Genomic DNA, 10,441 nt, shown 5'->3' on the forward strand with positions numbered 1-10,441 from the left:
CGTAGGCTACAAACCCGCTGCAGCCCTGCTGTAAACTCTGTCTCGCTCTGGCAGCCGAACAGAACGCTGACCCACATCGGGTATGATCGTCGTACACCGTAAGTACTCCCCCACTAGGGTCTCGTATCGTCACCAACTGTCGCTCACAGTCCATCACAGCCCCAAATCGGCTCAACCAATCCATGCCCATTATAACACACATGTCCCCCATCGCTATCGGGACCAGATCTATTAGGAACTCAACACCGAAGATCTCGAGTACACATCCTCGTATCACCTCCATAGCATACACTTCCCCCTCATCAGCTATGGAAACTCGTAGAGGTCGACTCAACACCTCTCGTCTGCTACTGATGTGCCGACTAAACGCTATCGACACAAACGATCGACTCGCACCTGAGTCAAATAACACTAAGGCAGGTACAAAACTCACAAGAAAAGTACCGGCCACAACATCGGGCGCTGCGCGGACCTCCTCTGCTGTCAACTGGAAAGCTCTCCCACGAGACTTTGGTACCTCGGCCTTCGCTGACCGAACCTCTGTAACCCTAGCAGCCGGTGCGGATCCCTATGCTGATCCCTGATGTAGTTGCGGACACTCGGCCTTCCGATGGCAAGTCTGTTTGCAATGAAAGCAGACCATGAATCCCTTGGGGCAATCCTTGGTGATATGCCCCTTTGATGGAACATCAGCCTCCGGCGAGTCTTCTGGTCTTCTGCTGCGGCAGAGATCTGACATCACAATCAGAGAGACGCGTTAGAGCCGCCCCAGGGACTGTGCCTCGGGAGCGGGCTCCGACGGTAAAGTTAGATCAGCTAGTCTGAGATGGTTATCCATAGCTGGAGGGAACCATCTTGGTGCTGGTGGTGGCTGACGGCGGCGGGTGGACGGCTGAGCCACCCGGCCGGAGTATAGTGCCGGTTGAGCCATGGGGAAGTCTAGTGGTTGTTGGACCACTTGGGGGAGAGTCTAGGGAAGGGTCCTCCTCCATGGAGGAGGTACTATTCATTATATAGGGGACAATTAGGTCAGGACTTGGGCCAACCTAATTCAGGCCCAACTAGCAAGGAGTTGGGCAAGGCGCCCCAGGCAGGGCTGGCGGCGCGCACCAGGAGAGGATGGCAAGGGAGTGCCAGGCGAGGGAGCGCCTGGCCAAGCCGGCAGGAGAGTCCCCAGCAAGGCTGGTGAGGGAGTCCCCAGCAAGGCTGGCAAGGGAGCGCCAGGCAGGGCTAGCAAGGGAACGCCAGGCAGGGCTAGCAGGAGCGCGCCAGGCCAGGCTGGCGTGCTAGAGTAGTTTGGGCCACGCCAATGGACCATATCCCATCAAGTCCCCCCAGTCTGATGGTATTGGTACGCGGCCAATGACATCGGACTGGACTGAGCCGTATAAACCAACAGGAGAGTCCCCAGTGAGGCTAGCAAGGGAATCCCCGGCAGGACTGGCAGGAGCACGCCAGGCCAGGTTGGCACGCTGGAGCAGTCTGGGCCACGCCAGTGGACCATATCCCATCAAGTCCCCCCAGTCTGGTGTTATTGGTACGCGGCCAATGACATCAGACTGGAACTAGTCATATAAACTGTGCGTCGTCAAGTCCCCCTAGTCTGTTGTGATTGGGTTGCTGACAATCGGATCGGACTAGTTAAAGCACCAAAGCAATAAAAAATAAAGAGAATGACCGAACCTCTCCCACATGAGCCGTGGGGTTATGCGATGAGCCAAACACTGCTTGAGCTGACTTGATACTCCTTCATTGAGAGGAGTGCGAGCCGGTCGGTGAGATGCAACGTAACTTTTGTTGCGATCATGCGGACCGAGGCTGCTACAGAGTGTTACGCGACACTGATTTCGGTGGAATGTCGGATCGGGGTGGCTAAGAAGCGTAAGCTTGCCATTCAGTCCCTGAGATTATTATCCGACGTGATTGTTTTGGTAGCCATGTGAGATGGGATGCCACCAGTAACCATCTACATAGTCTGCATTGCGGCGTACCAACCCTATCCCCCCCCCCCTTTCTTAGGGGAGGCAAGGAATAGATTCCGAGAGCTTGGTGACTAGGTTGCTTAGCGAGGGTCACGTAGTAAGACTATTGTTGATAGCCAGACAATAGAATTGTTGAGGGATAGGCAGTGAGGCTTTAGGGTGGGGTTGCATAGCAAGACCGTTTCCGAGTGCCAGGAAACAGAGGTGGTGTGGGGTACGCGACGAGGCTACAGGTAGGGTTACACAGCGGGAATGTTTCCGAGAGCCAGGAAACAGAGATGTTGTGGGGTACGCGATGAGGCTACAAGTAGGGTTATACAGCGGGACTGTTTCCGAGAGCCAGGAAACAGAGGTGCCATGGGGTCGTAGGTAGTAGGGCCGCTGTCGGGATGACCTTCTTGTTGGAGAGTATCCTCACTATAGCAGGTTGTAAGGCGGATAACACTTCATCGATCGTCCGAGCACCAGAGAGCCATGATGACTATGAGATAGGAAACACCAAGATCATGGTGTTGGTCGTGGAATGAGCTTGTGATTCGCGACATAGGAGAATAGTTTGGGCTTAGTAGCCAGCGATCATGGGGATGTCTTGAGGGAAAGCATCGCGTATAACAGATCAGGTTTGGCTGCTAACGATCGTAGATAAATCACACGGAAGAGCATCGCGTGGAATGGATCAGGCTTGGCTGCCAGCGATCGTAGATAAACCACGCGGGAGAGCATCGTGTGAAATGGATCAGGCCTGGCTGCCAGCGATCGTAGATAAACCACGCGGGAGAGCATCGCACGGATTGGATCGGGTTTGGCTGCTGACGATCGTAGATAAATCAGGCGGAAGAGAATCGCGTTAAATGGTTGGAGCCTGTTGCTATAATGGAGTCGGGCTGAGACGCCAGGCGACTCGAGGCGAGAGTATTGAACCTCGCATGCGGAGCTTGCCGCTACAATGGAGTCAGGCTAAGAAGCCAGGCGATTCAAGGCGAGGGTACTAAACCTCGCATGTGGAGCTTGCCGCTATAATGGAGTCGGGCTGAGAAGCCAGATGACTCGAGGCGAGGGTACTAAACCTCGCATGCGGAGCTTGCCGCTATAATGGAGTCGGGCTGAGAAGCCAGGCGACTCGAGGTGTGGGTGATGAACCTCGCATGCGGAGCTTGCCGCTATAATGGAGTCGGGCTGAGAAGCCAGGCGACTCGAGGCGAGGGTACTAAACCTCACATGCGGAGCTTGCCGCTACAATGGAGTCGGGCTGAGAAGCCAGGCGACTCGAGTCGAGGGTACTAAAACTCGCATGCGGAGCTTGCCGCTACAATGGAGTCGGGCTGAGAAGCCAGGCAACTCGAGGCGAGAGTACTGAACCTCGCCTGATTGTGCATAACACCCTACAATCTGTGTGTCTAGCTCGTGTGACCAGTCTGAGTTAAAGCGGAATGGTACCTGATGCTTTGCTGCATCGCTAGTCATACTAATAATTGATGCCTCGCTGTCTTGGCTGTTTGTGGAGAGCCATGTGGCGGTGCTACTTAGGGCTTGACAGTGTAGCTATTGTCAAGTGGTGCGTAGCGAGACTGCTGTCAGGAACTGGCCAGTAGGGCCGTTGAGGCCCGGGCAGCGAGCTGCTAGCGATAGGTGAGCAATACTACTATTGAGAGTTGGACAACAAGACTACCGAGAGTTGAACCACGAGGCAAATCTTTCGACCCGGAATATTAATATCACCTCGGGAGTGCACTGTCACATTAGCTCTTTATGTACTTTAACTCTACCCTTGGGAATACAATCACTTCTACATAGTGTCGTACCAACACTACCCCCCCCCCCCCATTTCTTAGGGGAGGCGAGAAATGGGAACAATGAATGCATAGTTGCAGGAAATTGGGCAACACAACTACTGAGGAAAGCTAAGTGACCCAAGTACTAACAAAAACTGGTTAGCGCGGCTGCTAGTCAACCAACGCAACTACTGATGGCTATGCCTTGTAGCTGCTGAGCTGGGCCACATCGCTACTGAGAGTCAGTCTGCGCAACTGCTGAGGGCTAAGCAGCGAGACTAGCGAGTGCCAGTCAACATGAGTGGTGAGAGCTGATTAGCGAGATTTCCCGGGATTGGTCAACACGGCTGCTGATAGTCGCGCAGCGTAGTTGCTGATGGCTATTTCGAAATGGCTCACTAGTAGTAGTATCATACTACTCTTCTCCTCCCCCCCCCCCTTTTTTGAAGATGTCGAACCACATCTTATAGAATCAGATTTAGCTTGACTAGATTGGAGCACACGAGCTTTGATTTTTTTTTTGAAAGGGTAAAGTGATCTGGGCCGCAACGCGTTTTATAGAATCAGGCTTATTGGGCAAAATCACAACATTTAAGCATTGACTGATGGGCTAATTTGTTTTTATGATAATTGGGCCATTTTGATTTTTTAGGGCAGCCCAGATACCAAAATGTTGAGAATCCCAAATTGATTGTTAGCCCAAACATAACAACCTAGCCAATTAGGGTTTAAAAGATGTATGCCCGAATTCTACTTTTCGTGATTGAAACGCATCCAGTAAGAACATCGTGACATCTCTTCACTTTCACGCTTTGGTTCTTGTTGTTCCTCAAACGATACCGTCGCTTGCAAAGTGGGAATCGGAGCAGCGGTTGGAGACCGAGGCAGCGATACCAATGGCCGACGGGGCTGGTCAGTTGTGTCGTCCGTTGGAGCTGGTCGACGACTGGAGGCGAAGTTGGGGCGATGATGTTGCTGGCTGTGGAGTAGAATCAAGACGCTGATTCGTCAATTCCGAAGGGTTGTTGGGTCGCCATTGAAAGCAATTGACGATTACAGGTGGCTTGGATTGGGTCGCCGACGTCAATGTGTGAAGGGAGTTTATCAGATGGCCCGATGGTGTTGTGACTCCAGTGAGATGATGGAACATCAGCCTCCAGCGAGTCTTCTGGTCTTCTGTTGCAGCGGAGATCTGACATCACAATCAGAGTGACGCGTTAGAGCCGCCCCAGGGAATGTGCCCCGGGAGCGGGCTCCGACGGTCAAGTTAGATCAGCTAGAAGATCTGAGATGGTTCTCCATAGCTGGAGGGAACCATCTTGGTGCTGGTGGTGGCTGACGGCGGCGAGTGGACGGCTGAGCCACCCGGCCGGAGTATAGTGGCGGCTGAGCCATGGGGAAGTCTAGTGGTGGCTGGACCACTTGGGGGAGAGTCTAGGGAAGGGTCCTCCTCCATGGAGGAGGTACTATTCATTATATAGGGGACAATTAGGTCAGGCCTTGGGCCAACCTAATTCAGGCCCAACTAGCAAGTAGTTGGGCAAGGCCGCCCAGAGGCGCTGGGTGCCGCTGGCGGGCGCGCCCCAGGCAGGGCTGGCGGAGCGCACCAGGAGAGGATGGCAAGGGAGTGCCAGGTGAGGGAGCGCCTGGCCGAGCCGGCAGGAGAGTCCCCAGCAGGGCTGGCGAGGGAGTCCCCAACAAGGTTGGCATGGGAGTGCCAGGCAGGGCTAGCAAGGGAACGTCAGGCAGGGCTGGCAGGAGCGCGCCAGGCCAAGCTGGCGCGCTAGAGCAGTCTGGGCCACACCAGTGGACCATATCCCATCAAGTCCCTCCAGTCTGATGGTATTGGTACGCGGCCAATGACATCGGACTGGACTGAGCCGTATAAACCAACAGGAGAGTCCCCAACGAGGCTAGCAAGGGAGTCCCCGGCAGGACTGGTAGGAGCACGCCAGGCCAAGCTGGCGCGCTGGAGCAGTCTGGGCCACGCCAGTGGACCATATCCCATCACCCTCCTTACCACATTTGTAGCAAGCACCCGATCGACCGACCCTATCATGTCCCTTGCCACACTTCCCGCAAGTGTGGCCCTTCTGGCCTCCAGATCTCGTATCAGCGGACTTGGTCCGCTTAGCTGCCTATTGAGACTGTGTCGGCCGCCGATCCATCCTCTGAGACTCGGCCTCCTCCATGGCCTGAGTCTCCAACTCAATCTCCCTCTTCGAGGCATTTTCCTGGAGCTCAGCAAATGTCCGGTACGTCGAGTTCGACACGAACTCCCTAATGTCTCTCCTCAGAACACCCAAATACCGGGTCATACGTGCCTGCTCAGTAGACACCTGATTAGGGCAGAACATTTCCCTCTGATGAAACTACCGGGTAACCACAGTAACCGAATGAGTACCCTGCTTGAGGGTCAAGAACTCCTGAACCAACCGTTTCCTCACCATCGGGGGAACATACTCATCTCTGAACATAGTGGTAAACCTCTCCCAGGTCACCGCTGAAATCTCTGCAAAAGTGAAGCTCGCCGTCACGAACTTCCACCAATCCTTCGCTCCCAATCGAAGCTGGTTCAACGCGAACCGTACCCTTAGATGCTCCGGACATGAACACGTGTAGAAGCATCGCTTGATATCAGCAATCCATCTCATCGCAGCGATCGGATCCTGCGTCCCATCAAACTATGGTGTCTTCGTGTTGCTGAACTCTCAACAATGGGTCACCTCCCTGAGGTCTGGCAGTAGCCACAGTTGCAGTAGCTGCAACAGCAACAGCCTCAGTCACCGCGGCGTACCACTCATCGAAAGTCTCAGTCAGTATGGTCATGATAGACCCAAACATCTCCGGAATCTTGGCCCTGATCGTCGTCGCCACCTCATCGTGGACCATCTGACGAAGCTCCTCGTCACCCACGCCGCTCGCCTCAGTTCTGTGGCCTGTCCCAACAATGATGTCTCTCAAATACAACACAATAATATCAGAGACTCGCTCGAATATACTCGCACTCGATAACTCGACTCTACTTTTTCCTCAGTACCCAATGGATTCTTACTTAGGGTGCGCACTGCTCCGGTGTCTTCAGTAGTACAGGCCCTATACTACCGTCCACCCTGCATCAGCATCCACTCAAAGTCCTCCTCCTTGGATCCCAGATCACAAGTACTCTATATCGCACTGGCTTAGACTACCCTTCGGTAGGCCTCTCATCAGCTCCTCACTGCTACCTACTCGCCCTCCAGCATCTCATAGCAGTAAAATCCTTCCTAGGCTAAGGCATCATAAAATCAGCCCACTCTAGTATTGATATGAATACCTAGCCAACCCTAGCATGCATATCATATCATATCATATCTCATGACACATAATGTAAGGGTATTCTGGGAAGTCACCGTTCGGGCGCTGGCTGATCGTACACATGGCTCTGCTCTGCTTGTTTCCAAAACTCTTTTACTTTTTGAAAATCGTTTTATTATAAAAAAAATCCTCAAATCCTCATTTTGAGTCCAGATACGCCCGAGGATGCATCCGAATCTCTCAAACCAAGGCTCTGATACCAACTTGTAACGACGTAATTTCAAAACAATTTTTCATTTTTAAAAGTTAACTTCATTCGAGACAAAACCATAAATTCCAATGTAACATTGTCATTATACAAAACATATCAAATCCCAAGATCAAAAAATATCCAAATCCGTTTGCATGTGTACGAGTCAAGCCGATGCCTTCCCGCGATCGTTACTGGTACCTGAAACACATTACACATAAACACTGTAAGCATAAAGCTTAGTGAGTTCCTCAAAATACCACTTACACACATACGCCTTTCCAAGCCATACTCCACACGACCTTCCGGTCCATGTGTCTCAGGGGACTTCCGTCCCAAACCCGGTAGACCTTCTGGTCCTACTCGTATCGACCTTCCGGTCCCTGACTCCTAGACCTTCCAGTCCACATCCTATTGCCTTTCGGCCCATAACATATCGACCTTCCGGTCCACATCATAATGCCTTCCGGCCCATATCAAGCATAGCATACATATCACATATATCACTCATATAGTACATGCAACTCATAGCATACAATACATATATCTCATAGCATACAAGACCTTCCGGTCACACATTGGTACCCTTCCAGGTACAGTATAGTGAGAAGACTCACCTCGGATATCTCGACAAATCTCGAACTCGGGAATCCTGCTCTAACCTCCTCCTAATCATGTAAGGTGGTTTCTACGATCAGTACAACTCTCAGAATCAGCATAACACTCTCCCTAAGATCTCTCCGGAGGGTAAAAGACTATTTTACCCCTACAATGGCCCAAAGGTCCAAACCTTGACTTAACCTTAAAGTCAACAAATGTCAATCTTCTGGGGTACGCGGCGCGTACCAAATCTATACGCTGAGCATACCCGGAGGCTTCACAGAAATGGGGTGCGCTGCCCCTTACGCCGCGCGTACTGGAATTACGCCCAGCGTAACTCCCAACTTATTCCTCCTTTCCATTCAGTGCTTAATCAGTTAAGCCACACGTCCAAATCATAGATTTGACCACTTCTAAGTCTTTGAATGCATAAAGTTGGTGACTTTAATCCTTTGCATGGTTGAATGAGTCACTAACACCTAAACCATTCCATAAATATCACTTTTGGGTTCCTACTTCTAGCATGGCTCCAAAATAACGACCAAGACAGGATTTTTATGAATCAACTACCCTTATAACACTGAAATGGGACAGATCTAGGTCCTTGGAATCCTTTTTACTCATAAAGTCTCCACCTTTGGGGCTTAAACCCTAGAAATGTCTTATGAACACAAAATCAAATACAAAGGGAAAGTTTTGATCTTTTTACCTCAAAATGGAACTCCTTTCTCTGTAGATCTCAGATCCAATTCCTGATTCCAAGCCTTGATCTCCAAGAGCACTTCTCCTTCTTCTTCTTTAACACACAAAAGCAAGATAGCTCAAATCACACACTCACAAGCTCAAGGACGTAGGAACACTCTCTTAGGGTTTCTCTATGTGACAATGGAGGTTTAGGATAAGACTATAGCCTCCCTTTTATAGTGCACAACAATAATTAGGATTTTGAGTATGGGCCGACTACGCCCAGCGTAGCCCAATGTATGCCCAGCGTACGCCATTGAGTCCGCGTCCAAATAAAGCGCACGAGTACGTGCATCGTACTCATTTGCTTCATTAATCCTTTTAAGGGCTAAATGTGACAACTTGGGAAAGAATAAGGGTTTGAGAGCTTACCTGAATTTTGGAATGTTACAACAATGCTCCTACCGCGTTCATGGACCTCATGAACCGCTTGTGTAGACCGATGTTAGACCGGTCGGTGATAGTGTTCATTGATGATATCTTGGTTTATTCCAAGACGCAGAGGGAGCACGAGAAGCACCTGCGAGAGGTTCTGGAGACCTTAAGGAGGGAGAACTTGTATGCTAAGTTCTCTAAGTGTAAATTCTGGTTGCGTGAGGTGCAGTTTCTTGGGCAACTCGTCAACCAGAATGGAATTTCGGTAGATCCAGCCAAGGTGGAGGCCGTGATGAGGTGGGAGGTTCCGAAGTCTCCATCTGAGATTCGGAGTTTCCTAGGATTAGTCAGCTACTATCGGAGATTCATCCAGGATTTCCCCAAGATAGTCGTGCCCCTGACCAGGCTAATAAGGAAGGTCGTGGTCTTTCGTTGGGGGCCTGAGCAGCAGACTGCGTTCGAGACATTGTGGCAGAGATTGTGCGAGGCGCCAATCTTATCCCTGTCGGAGGGCATGGAGGATTTTGTTGTGTGTTGCGATGCGTCCATGTCGGGTTTGGGTGCAATATTGATGCAAAGAGGGCATGTCATTGCTTACTCTTCGAGGCAGCTGAAGCCTCACGAGGCGAACTACCCGACACATGATTTGGAGCTGGGGGCTGTTGTATTCGCCCTCAAGATTTGGCGTCATTACCTCTATGGGGTCCGGTGTACCATCTACACGTACCACAAAAGTTTGAGGTACCTCATGGATCATCCGAATTTAAACATGAGGCAGCGTCGGTGGTTGGACGTGGTGAAGGATTACGATTGCGAGATCCTCTACCATCCGGGGAAGGCCAATGTGGTGGTCGATGTGCTTAGTCGTAAGGCAGCGCCGATTAGGGATGTCTGCCTGAGGATGACAGTAGCGACTCCGCTGTTGGAGCAGATTAGGGAGGCCCAACGGGAAGCCATGAAGGAGGAACATCGAAAGAGCGAGCGGATATTGGGGCAAGTTTACTCCTTCGACTATGACAGCCAAGGGCTATTGACATTACACCGTAGGGGGTAGGTGCCATACCACGGGGGAGTGCGCCAGGTTCTGATGGAGGAGGCGCACAAATCTCGATTCTCCATTCATCCCGGGGCGACGAAGATGTATAGGGATCTTCGTCTGGACTATTGGTGGCCCTGCATGAAGCGGGATGTGGCATGGTACGTGGAGCGGTGCTTGACCTGTAGGAAGGTCAAGGCCGAGCATCAGAGACCTCATGGCAAGATGCAGCCGTTGGATATCCTGTTGTGGAAATAGAAAGACATCACGATGAGTTTTATCACAAAGCTTCCCTAGAACGTGCGGGGAGTGGATTCGATCTGGGTCATCATCGATCGATTGACCAAGAGCGCCCATTTTATCCCGATTCAGGAGAGTATCTCGG

Source organism: Lactuca sativa, chromosome 8 (genome assembly GCF_002870075.4).
Source record: "Lactuca sativa cultivar Salinas chromosome 8, Lsat_Salinas_v11, whole genome shotgun sequence".
In the NCBI taxonomy this organism is placed as follows: domain Eukaryota; kingdom Viridiplantae; phylum Streptophyta; class Magnoliopsida; order Asterales; family Asteraceae; genus Lactuca; species Lactuca sativa.